This window comes from Parambassis ranga, chromosome 17 (genome assembly GCF_900634625.1).
Source record: "Parambassis ranga chromosome 17, fParRan2.1, whole genome shotgun sequence".
Lineage (NCBI taxonomy): Eukaryota > Metazoa > Chordata > Actinopteri > Ambassidae > Parambassis > Parambassis ranga.
In genome coordinates this window covers 4,248,914-4,261,690 of record NC_041037.1, presented here as the reverse complement: position 1 = coordinate 4,261,690, position 12,777 = coordinate 4,248,914, and the positions used below count along the sequence as shown (strand labels likewise).

The 12,777-nt window shown below is 39.8% G+C and overlaps 1 protein-coding gene across 1 annotated transcript in view; it reads left to right on the top strand.

Moving 5' to 3' along the window:
* Positions 1–3,071: 3,071 nt before the first annotated feature.
* The window catches only part of glis1a (GLIS family zinc finger 1a), a 35,554-nt gene continuing 25,848 nt past the window's right edge, over positions 3,072–12,777 (top strand). Inside the window, exon 1 of the mRNA XM_028427607.1 lies at positions 3,072–3,173. The gene's annotated coding sequence lies outside the window, so the exon portion shown is untranslated. The remainder of the gene's footprint in view (positions 3,174–12,777) is intronic.

The following is a 12,777-nucleotide window of genomic DNA, read 5'->3' as shown; positions in this document are numbered from 1 at the left end:
TCAATTAGCGAGCAGTCCGAGGGGGCGGGGTTATGAGCCACAGTTACATATGAAGAATACCAGTACTCACGGTGTGTCCTGGTATTTAAAACGTACTCACTTGTTGTCTATGAAAATCTGTTCTGACTCCAAAGTACAATCCTCCTAAGAGTTTATCTAAAATATAATGTAATAACTACACGGGGACCCCTTCTTTAATGTTATTCTTTCTCTCTCTCTTTTATTTATTATTTTTGCTTACATTTCTCTTGACATATTTTCAAAGACGTTCTGCAAGATGAAACATTTTCAGTGTCACTGAGATGTTTGTGAAAAAGCAGTTTTAATCCATGCACTCTCTGTTATAAAAATACTATAAAAATCTATGATTTGAGACATATATGAACAAGTGCCGGACCAAGTTTTCCAAACATAAATAATATTTAAAAAAAAACAAAAATGATACCTCTAATAAAGATTATGTAAATCATACTGTATGTATATAACAGTAAGCCTCTGTTCTGTTATCAAAGCCCACCAGAAGGTGGCAGTGTTGTTACACCAACAGATAAATGGTGTGAAAAGGCACGTGAAACGTCTTGAGTGTTGTCTCAGCAGTTCTGGTAATTATGTTCCCAGTCAAAGTAGATGTTTATTAAGTGTGCGACCATTTTGATTACAAAGTATAATTAATCTGCAGCTGTGTGCTTTTTTTTGCTTCAGCTTCGATCAACTTTATTAAAGCATCGAGGCCTCATTTAACCCTTTGTTAGGGTTTGTATGTGTGTTGTAGGGTTTGGCTACAGCAGGCAAACATGACCCCTGCAGAGATGAACCAGGGTTACAAACACAGTTATGGTAATAGACATGAAAACAAACATTTAATACATAGTTAAGAAACCCTGTCAGAAGTCTTACACATACTTTATATATTTACAGAATAATATAATACAGAGTAAACAATAGTGGGTGTGCAGGCATATTTAAAAAGGCAGGTGACGTACACAGGTGAAAATCCACTGAGGACATCTAGTGTACATGTGCTGTATAACAAGTGTATTGGTAAATCAAATAGGGACCTGTTAATGCTGCATTTTATGTGTTTCTTAACACGTTTGGCCTCTGAGCCTTAAAATTAAAGCAAATCTCCAATCACAGCTCTTATGTTTCACACTAGTTTGAGCCTTTGTCACTCTTTTGACCACCTTCATCCCATCTGCCAAATATTTGAATTCAAAATCTGAGATTTCTGAATGGCTTTAGAGAGAAAGGACAGACCAACACCAGCTGTTTTCTGTATCTGGTTAGCACTGAAAACCCTATGTCCCACTTTTTCATAGAGAATATGTTCTTTTGTGAATTGTGTTTGCCCATCTGGTTTTGTTTGGTGCACGATCCCAGAGGACTTGTTTACAGCAGTGTGCTTGGTCTCAGGAATCAGAAATATAACTCTGACTAGCTGTGTATATGATTATATTTAACTGTATAATCATATCCACAGATGCGAGGTTTCACTGCTTGTTTGCCTCCTTTGTTCAGTTCTGTCAAACTACAAGGACGGGTCATTTTTTTTGTGACAGACTGTCACACAGCGTGTCCAAGTTTTGATATGACTGGTACAAATGCGGGATCATCAGGGCGTACGCTTCACCTTCAGCATGTCAGCGCTAGAAGGGATGAGACGGCAATGTGTGCCATTCATTTTTATCCCCAGCATAAATTACACATGGCAGAGATACCATAGGAAACAGCGCAGCCCAGAAACCAGACTATGGTCAGTGTAAGGTCAACACCAAGTACCACATTATAGGGAAACCACTGGAAATAAAAATATCATAAAGGGATGAGAAGCCCTAATATTAAGTCACTGTCAGATATTATATAGGAATAGTGGTAAACCATGTGGGGAGAAACAGCCATAAATATTCTATTATGTTTTGGTTTGGCAGACGTATTTGTCTGAAGTGAATTAACTCTTTTTGTGCACATCTTTTTAATTTAATGTCTTACTTCTACGTTCTGTGTGTTGCAGGTGCTGATAATGGATTCCCATAAAAAGAAGTCACAGTCCAACATGACTGTGTTAAATTATTATTTTATTGACATTGTCAAACTATTGTCAAATACTTAATACTATTGCTACATACTATAGCTTGAAATAAAATTACTGTGCTCCAAGAAACCTAGCTTGAACAACAGTGAAAGTGGTTATTCCCTTTGTTAGCTTGACTTCACTCAGTTGCTATTAGCATTAAGCTAACTTAGCTTCCACTAAACCCAGAAAAAAGTTGATTTAAATGAAATATAAATATTAATGTGTTGGGAGGGGAGGGGCTTAACTTAGCTGAGTTCTCGCGAGATTTTGTTAACCAGCCAATGAGCGTTTATACGAGGAGATAAAGGTATGTGAGGACGGTAACTGCTCCTTGCTAGCTTGCAAAAAACTTCGGTTGTTTGTAGTTGTTTTTGTGCAGCGGTTAATAAGACGACATGATTGAAGGTAGTTTCTGATAGACAGTAACTGACAGGTGATTATTCCAATCACCTGCTAATTACCCCCCATTCTCCCCCTTTAAAACGCCCATCTTTTTCCTTCTATGACACTCTTACACACTATTATTTAAAATGCTAACCAAACCACAGTTAGCATCATAGAGCCAAGAGAGTTGTTTTTGTTGTTGGCATATTTGAAAGCTATAAAAAAAACTCTAGATATTCTCTGACGCTCTAAAGTCACACGTTGCTTGCTGTCTTGGTCGCCGTGGAAAAGCTCATCAAGTTATACTTTAACGCCGGGTTTAGCAATGAGGAGTTTAGCCCAGATTCATAATGTTATCCTCAGCATCTGGACTTTAAAAAGACAGGCGGTTGAAGTAAAGTGTTTTTTCTTCTTTATTTTTAAACCACGTTTCTTCTATTTTAATGTTATACTCCTGTGATCATCAAGCCTCATATGAAATGTAAAGTATTGTAGTTGGAACTCTTACAAATGAAGTGTTGTGTATTATTATTATTACCGTAGGGCCAGAGGAGTGTCCGTGCGCGCGCAGCGGAGAAGATGCAGCCCGTGAGCGCGCAGCAGAGAAGATGCAGCCCGTGAACGCGCAGCAGTGACAGTGGGAAGTACAATCCGCGTGCAGCCAGCGCGAGTCAAAGACCTACTAACAAGCAGGCTGATGGCTGGACACAGCACGGTAAGATCTGTGCTCCCGGTGCAACCGGACCGCACTTTAACGCCTGTTAACCCGCTGAAAGTGTGCGTGCATGTAGTTTAACACGTGCTTTATGTTGTGTGTTAGATGTAGTGTGACTTTAACCTGATTTAATGAGTTGTTCTCCTCAGACAATGATGGAAAAACAATAAGTGCTTATTCCTGTAGGTGGACCCCAGCTGAGACAGGAAGCTTTGTTCAGTCAGTGCACTGTATATGTGATAAATAGTTAGTGTTTTAAATGCTATTGTCAGGTCTGATTTTTTTTACCTCCAGATCACGGAGTACACAAGAACTAGTTTTGATTGTGCAACATGGATTTGAAAAAGGCAATTAATGGAGAGGGGCTACACACTGTTTTGAGCACAAATGTGATATATGTCCCCCCCGCCTCTTATAACTTATGGGACTCTTCCTATCCTCTGCTCTGCTGTGCACTGATTTACTGTATGTGATGTAGCTGGAATGAAAAGTGCTGTGCAGGGGGTGGAAATCTGACGTACTCAAAGTCAAACAGATGAGGAGGCTTGTTTTAATCATTAGTCTTGACACAGAGCTTCATGTTTGTACTCACAGGTGAGCAGCGAGGATCAGATCACAGTTAATTTCATTATTTTTTTTTTTTACCTAATTGAATTCTATAAATGTGGCTTTCACAGTTGAGCGATGAATAAGATTTATGTTTTGAAGCACAGATTTTCCTTAATATCCCTTTTGGAGGTGATTGATGTTGTTGATCAATACCAGTGACTCACCGATTATTTCTCCAGATGCTCAGATTGTTTGTTCAGGGGCTCAGATGGAGCTTGGTGCTACGAGCGGGAAACAGCCCAGATTTGTTTCGACCTAAAATATTTATTTGACCTGGCAGATATACTGTATGTTTCCTTCAGTTTTCACATCCAGAGAGGAAAATAACAAGAGCATTTCAGGCTTATTGAATTGTTTACTCACCGTTAAACCTGAGTGTCATTAGACGAAAACATGGCCAGGTTTACCTCTTAAAGGGCCAAAAAGGAATTGAATTCTTTACATCTTAGGGCTGGTGTGAGGTGGCACTATGGTTTACAGATGGTTGCCTGGTTACTGTGTTTGTTTGTTTGTTTGTTTCAATAGTGGTGTCTTAATAAGACAACTAAGCCCTACCTCTTTTCATGTCTTCTGTTGTCTTTATGCTGCTTCTGCAGGGCTATTTATACGTACCTGCCTGCCAGCCCAAACTTGCCAAGAGGACGTAGAGGTCGACATTTCCAGACCATTGAAATAACAAGAGTATCTGTATCTGTTGCCTTGTAAAACCAAAAATATGGTTTAAATTTAGATTCTTCTACATAGCCGCTCTTTGCTTTGCACACTCTTCATTCTGTCAACCATCCTCATGATGTCGTCTTCTGAAACTGTTCCAGCAGCCTCCAAGGAGCTCCCACATATGCGGAGCACTTGTTGGCTGCTTCTCCTTCACTCTATGGCTCTCATCAGCCCAAACCTTCTCAGCTGGGTTTTAGGTCAGGTGATTGTGGCAGGTCATCGATATAGCACTCCATCACTCAGTCACTTCTTGGTCAACAGCCCAGACAGCCTAGAGGTGCGATTAGAAAACAAATGATGGTCCGACTCTGAGCTGAAACCAGATGGGATGGTGTGTTGCTGCAGGTTGTTGTGGTAGCCATGCTGTTTATGTTTCGCTATGTATTCTTCTTCTTCTTCTTCTTCTTCTTCTTCTTCGTGGGAGAACAACAGATTCACACACTTGTCCTACCAACACCTCTGCTCTCCACCTAAACTACTTGGCTAGGTTCAGGAAAGCACATGTGACATGGCAAGTGCCTACAACAAGCTTTTAGGACATTTTGTGATGAAAGATGTTTTTGTTGGGATTTTTTTTTTCCTGATGTTATTCCATGATCCCAGGAGGGAACATTTAGCTGCAACAATAATGATTTTCTTGACAAGTACAGGCAGGAAGTAGATTAAAATAACACTGCAAAGTTGTCATCATATTTATGATGATGTAATCCCGTTAAACTCACTGCAAACCCAGCTGATGGAGAAAGCTGCTGATTTAAATCGCTTCTTGTTTGGTTAACTGCAACATTTGAATGGAAACAACTCCCTCTGATGGTCGTTTAAAGCCATATATTTGTCACCAAGGCCCCTCATGTTTACATTACAGAGTAAGATGACCTAATGTATTTAATTAGGGCCGAGCACCGAGTGGTGTGAGAGGCCTATTGGAACCCTTGGGGTTATTATTTTTTTCCCCTCAGATGATTGCATTTTTGGAGGCCTGAACATGCTCAAAAACTCACCAAACGTAGTAGGCATATTTGTTTGCCCGAAAGAGTTTGTAATTATCTGTCTTTTCAAACGCACATGCTGAAATGGCTCCATAGCGCCCCCTAATGCATGGCCCCTCTGGCTGGTTGGACACAGGATCATGAAAATTGGTACAAATGTGTTGAAATTTTTTGGCAATTTCTGACTCTTCTAAAAAACTTTTCATGCCTGACATACTTCATCCAATTGAGCTGAAATTCACTGAGTCCACTCATGACTACATAGGGAATAGATGCATTTCAAAACTCCTTAAAAGGTATTACGGTGGTCCGCAAAGTCGACCCTTCGCCTTTACATAGGAAGTTAATGTATTTTCTGCAGTGTTGCCACCAATGTGGACAAAATCTTGCTGTGCATATGAGTCTGAACAGATTGATATGCTAATATGATGATACAGTCATAGCACCACCTACTGGCAGCAGGAGATGTCTCTTGTACATATGTTTTTTGGTGTACATCTGTGGAAATGAGAGGAGATCATAGAAGACTGCGGTGGCCTCTATGGACCGCAAGTTGTGTGAGGGCCCTGTAACGTTGCTTGCAGCTTTAATTAAGTGTTTAAATTCACAAAGAAGTCTTGATCATATGGGACACATTAGTGTTAGGCAAGAAATAAATTTGCTTTCTCACACACAAATATTTGTTACTACATCTTTGAAAAAACCTGCCTGCAGTCTTGAATTTGTCACATCTGATCTCACGCTAGTTAGAACCAGTTATTTTTTGACAGCCGTTGCTGTGTTCATAGCACGCTGATGAAATGGTTCGTCACTTGTTTTCCTCAGCTGCCTGGTCCCTGCATACTTTTCATGGACATTAACAGTGATTGCCCTACAAGCAGAGCTCATTTTTGGTTCTGCTCAGAAATATTATTCCTGGCCAGAGGTGCATGCTCTTTTGCAACACCCAAGGGTGACACAGCTGGGTAATACGACCCGCTGCAAGTACCAGAGGTAACTGTTTCAACATTGTTTCTGGGGTATATGAACTGCGGGCCAATGTCTTTTTAAATCATGTTTACTTGGGAACTTATTTCAAGTCCTAGAATTTTTCTCCTAGGCACAGTTTAGTGAATTAGTGGGATTTCCAGTTAATACATGGAGGGTACTTTATCTCTGCATAATGATTATAAACTCCAGATTCTTGCTCGGGGTTATTCTCGCAGTACATGAATGGAAAACAAATTTATTAAAGAAATGTGTGCTGGGTTAGATTTAAATCCTGTTTTAGGTGCAGCTGAGCCCTTCCTCCTGGTCTTGATTGAATTATTAGAAATAGTTCTCAGATAGTTTAAGTTAAAGTACAAAGGGCTGTATATGAAGTAGTCATATCATACCTCAAATGTTTTAATGAAAGCATAGCCTGTTACAAACCACAAAAAGGAACCATATAGTCTAGTTTACATTTAATTCTTTATCGCAATAAGGCCCACTGTAGTGTCTATCGTGTCGAGCCTATTCCATCTGTGCAATGTCTGACTCCATCTATCATGGTTAATGAATAGTAATATGGATTAACACATGTTGAACCTCACTGCTCGCTTTGCTTTTGTTTCAGACAGTTTTAAGGTTTAGGTGTTAAAACGACTTGGTTAGGTTTAGGTGATAGATGGTGTATTGTTCTACAGTAAGAAATATATTTACATTTTAACACGATTTTAATTCGTAGCAATTAAATGAGCCCATCAGAAAAATACCCACAAAATAAATGAGCAAAAAAAAAGTTTGGTTTCAGCCCTGTTGGAAATATGTCTAGGGCAAATGACTCATTGGTTTTGTAGGCTCCACCTCTGATCAGAAGTGGTGGAAACATCATTTTTTTTTGCCCCATATCTGCCTGATTCTGACGCACATCAGAGCTCCAGTTGAGCGAGTCTGGCGACAGCTTTATAAAGCTCTATTGTTACTAAATAATTTTAAAGTTGAAGACACAAGACTTTTACAGAGGATAACACAATACATTTATTTAGTTCATTTCCCCGAGGGCTTCAGTGGGAGGCTGGAGTTGCGGCAGCATAAGCAGCAAGAGAGCAGAGTTTGATTAAATCAGTGCAGCAGCCATAAACGATATCCCAGCAAACATATTGCTAAATAAACTCAACAACAAAGAAGAACTGTCCTGCAAAAATGAGAAAATTATTATGTCAAATTAAAAGTATTACTAATTACAGAGCGTGCAGTGTCAGCCAGAAGGAACACGATGCACTGTTGTTTGCATTAGTTTGTGTTGGGACGCGTACACTAAAGAGAAGAGCAGACTCAAAGTTTAAATATTATTGCTGGGAGCCATCTAAGACTAACACACATGCATAACAAATATAGCAGTTAAATTAAAGAGATGTGTCAAGATTAATGACACCTCACAGAATCTGCATAACAGACATACACATGTTTCATCTGCTCTCAGAGGAAAATATATTTACATTTCAAAGTTTTTGTACAAAAAAACAGCAACAGTTGATGGCCGCAGAGGTCCTGCTGTAACCACATTCATACATGTTGAATAAAAATGTGTTTTAGTAATGCTTTGACAGAAAATGGTTGGCATCGTTTTGACATCAATACATAAAGTAGAGTTTGGCTCTCAGCCTGGGACATCAGCATGCTTGCAGTATTAATAGGATTTTTTTTTTTTCATCTGGCTGCTTCATTCCTTCCTCTGCGTGTATTTGCAATATGACTCCAAACATTTCACGGCCCTTTGGAGAAAGCCATTATCTGCAAGCGGTGGTTTGAGCTCCACACGTATCCATTTTAATACATTCACCTCTATTCCTGCACAAATAAATACACCAACAAGCAGAAAACCAGATGGATTTTGTTTCTTTGTAATGCAAGTTCTTGCATTATGCTTCAAGTTTTCTGAGAGATCTTCTGTGAGATTTAAAATATCACTTCAGCCTCGATCACTTCACCTCTTTGCCTGTATTTGGATTAACCGGAAGTTTCAGTGGACTATAACTGTACCAACACAGTGACAGTTGGAGAGACTGCACAGACTCAGTTCATCCATACTTTACATAATCCTAAATCCTACATTTTTAAACCATCCCACAGGGGGCACAAACTCCAGCCTCCGGGTGTCTGTAGCAACATTTTCAGTTCGATTTCTTGCCGTAATTAAAATGGAAAAAAGTCAGAACTGTAACTGGACAAACTGTGCTGTGTTTTTTTCAGTTTCATGTGGTGATAAGTCTGCTGACCTGTGCAGTGTCATCACAGGTTGCAGGTTCTGACCATACAGTAATGCTGCCAAGTCTTCAAGGGGCGGCTAACTTGTTATAGCTGATAGACAACAACTGGAGCACGGCCAAAATGTCTCAGTCGGAACTTGTCCTCTATTTATATTGTGTAATAATTCTGCGGATTGCAGATTAAAAGTGTTTCATTCTATGGTTTTGAGAAGTTTCCTGTGTTTCAGCTCTTGCTTCTCAAAAACTCTCCCATGACATCATATGGAGGAGTCCTGCATCAAGAGCTGGAAAGTGTTGCTTGATGTAGTCCTGACTGACCTACTGGCTCAAATAGTTCACCAAACATTGGCTACAATAAACCACTAGATGTAAAACACAATCTGTTTTTACACGCTTTCTCAGACCAAATACCACCCAAAAAATTAGTTTGGAAAGACACCTTGGAGACAGTCGGCATACCCACCACACCAGAATCCGGCCATTGCAGAAGAGTTTTAGCAGACGCCTCATGAAGCTGCTCCTATTTCAAGACGCTGGCAGGCTCAGGAGTCCAAAAGGAGTCCATAGGCAGTGCTGCTGGCTCCGCTGTATCTGGTCCTTGGGCTCTGATCATGCTGTCTTGTGGGTTTGGACTGAGCCACTGTCATTTCACTGGAATTTCCTGCCATCTGCGCTTAGGCTTAGTTTCTCACAGATCCACACCTGCTTGGAAATGTTTAAGTCTGCCAGGCAGAAAGGACAGAGGTGAGCAGTGATGGAGCAGGAGATCCACATTTACTGACAACATTTAGCAGTGCTCAGATATTACCTGGGCAAGAGCATAGAGTGAACAAGACACTGCCATAAACATCCTTTCCGATTATCTTATCCCAGTGAGTGAGCAATAATCAAATTAAGACAGGGAGTATGATAATAATTATTAATATTATCATATGTAAACACCTTAAAGTGTTTTCACAGCATTTTACATCAGTGTCCACTGGCTTGGTTTAGTTGAATGAGTCTGACAACATGCAGAAATGTTCTCTCCAGTCTGCATCTGTGAACTCAGCCATGACTACTCTTTCTCACCAGTCCTGGCTACAAACTTTGAGCCAAACTAGCGTCAGTCACGCTAAGCTTGGCTACCACTACTAGTACATATGCTGGTTAACATGTTTAAGGGAATATTTCTGTAGCTGCAGTGCATGTAAACATCACCTCGAAACAGACATTCATTGAAATATGTTGTACATGTAAGCATAGTGCTTTACAGTTTTTACTGTAAAATACTTTGGTAGGCTGTGGCCTTGGAAATGCGTTATATAAATAAATGTGACATTGACATTGACAGTAATATTAATAAATAGTTCTATTGGGTGAAATAGATGCTTGCATAGTTCTATAAACATTGGACTATTTAGGCCCTGAGAGGATCACAGTGACTAAACTGGACACAGCACTAACAGTAGTTCAAACCTCTTACTAATATAGCATTTCTGATTGATGGTCCAATAACACACTTTTTTAGTGCAACACAAGTGTGTGTTATTCACCTGCCCCCACTGAGTTTACTTTGACCCAAACTGTCTCTCAAAATCCGAAAAACTGCCAAAGAATTTTCTGGCTTTAATAACATAAACTGTTTTACGGTGTTTTTGGAAGTAGGAGTGATACAAATGACCAAAATAACTAAGGGGAGTTTACCAGCTAGCCTTCGCCGCCAGTCCATCAGTCACAGTGTGCTTGCATTTATCACATCAGAAGGTTAAAATATAGAACTCAGTTTATTCTGGACCTTAATAACCAAACTTAACACACATCCTCACTAAAACTGAATCAGAATGCAAACACCTCCAAATTAAAAACAACTGTTGACCATGAAACATAAAAAAGATGTTCAGACTTATAATTTGAATCAGTTTAGATGTTTGGGAGGAAGGGTCACTTCTTGCTGTTGTCATACCTAAAACCTTAACCTTAAACCTTCATAGCTTAAAACCTCATGAACCTCATGAATCTCATGAGAATCCCACTGCCTTTAAAGATAAAGGGCTTGTAGTATGTAAAGCTTTGGTTTTTTTGTCATATTGGTGAAGCAACAAACTGCTGTAATCAGCCCAACCTCTGGGTTATCTGTAAACTCTTCTGTATCTTTTTGTCCTAAGCTCAGGTCAGGCTCCTCCAGCTGGCGTTTCAATATAAGTATGGGTAGAAGAGTAATCACATCCTCCTTTGGGGTCTTGCGGAGCAGCGTTGCATTCCTTACTTCAGTTTCAAGCTGTGTTTCCAAAGACATCAGTGGTTTTGTCACCTGGACAGCGCTCTCCTCAGAGCTGTACTTTCAAATTTAGACATGACTTGGAGGTCTCTGTCTTCATTGGCATTGCTGGTGATTTTTGCCACGGTGCTGTTGCTGCCTCACATTGCCTCCTTCATTAAGACGATCAGTCATTTGGATGCTGCAGGGATTTTCTGCGAGTCTGGAAAAATTGTATTCAGCACCCTTTCACACAGACTTGGCTGCGAGGATCAGAGCGGCACACCGGGCTGACAGGTTCAGAAACAAAGCGGCAACTCACAGCCATGCGGTCTTCATCAGCAGACGCTAGCCTGACCACACTGTCCACAGGCCTTCTCCTGTTTAGCTCTGACTTCCTGTTTTAGCTCCAGATCAACATGAACCGTGTGTGTGTGTGTGTGTGTGTGTGTGTTTTTGAGAAAGCCTGCCTTACAGGTCATTCGGTCTTTGTGCCAAAAATTTCCTGAAATGTGAGAAATGTGTGGATCGCCATGGTCACACAAAAACGACAAAATGCATCAGTTATGATTGTTCTTCAGAGCAAACGATTTCTCTGGTGTGATTCCTGTATTGGCAGGAAACATCAGCTGCCTGATCGTTTTCCAAAACAGTTGTTAAAATCTGTTTTATAATGTGACACTGAAGGGGCTAAAGGTCGCTTAGGTTTAGGCACAAAATCAGCTTTGGTTTGGCAACAATTGTAGTTGTGGTTAAATCCTCTTCAGAATCAGAATCAGAATCATGTTTATTGCCATGTAAGTGAAGGGGGTTCACATTACTAGGAATTTGCCTTAGTGATTGGTGCATACAAAGAACATATAATAACATATAACATATAATAATTAACATGAACATGAACATGAATTAACTCTTAAGTTCTTGGCTATTTTTTTTGTTTCTACCTGAAAAGCATATTCAGAATCACACACTAAATGAGCAGCTGACTGATCAAAATGAACAACCATGGGCTCCCATGGATGAGAGATACTTTTTTAAAATTATTACAACACATGGCTATGTCCAGCAGGAATGGACAGTTCAAGTTAAATTAAAATGATGAACACTAAAATTCTCAAATACAAGTTACAAGTGCATAGAAGCACTTAAAGACGATAATAACCAAGAGTATTATATCATATTTTTTGGCGAAGGTTTGGACATATTTTTAGAATGTGATAATAGCTTATCAATGTTTAAATAGTTTTAATCAGAGCCTACGTTGTCGCTGTTTACATTGAGGTTATTGTGTGAACTACTTTGCACTAAGAAACAAGTTCACCTCTGATCGCATCACTGAGCCTCTTTGTGCGGTTCTGCAGTGTCGGGTCAGCAGCTCAGGTCGGGCCTCTTCCCTCCGTATAAATAAATGTTTCAGGAGGCTGCACCTTATGATAATCCTGTTACAGTTTCTCAGCTGAAGCAGTCGGACAGATTTTTTTTTATAATGTACACAAGAGAACATTTGGCTCAATTCTTGTAAGTTCTAAATGTCTTTTGATTTATTTTTTTAGCAGCAAATTATTTATCTGATGTACGTTTATTTGCCCTGTGCCCTCTGAAATATGTGTTTAATTGAGGCTGGATATTCTCAGAGTTATAACTACAAAGGTTATGTATGAAAAAGTTTCAGCTGTGCCTGTAGTGGTGTATATCATCAGCCATTACACCATTCTTTACTGTTTTCTACAGATCTCGACGTGTCTGGTTTCACACCTGCTGCTGTGTACATACAGTATGTTTGAATAGATGTGTAGCAGCTTGTGTTTACATTGTGT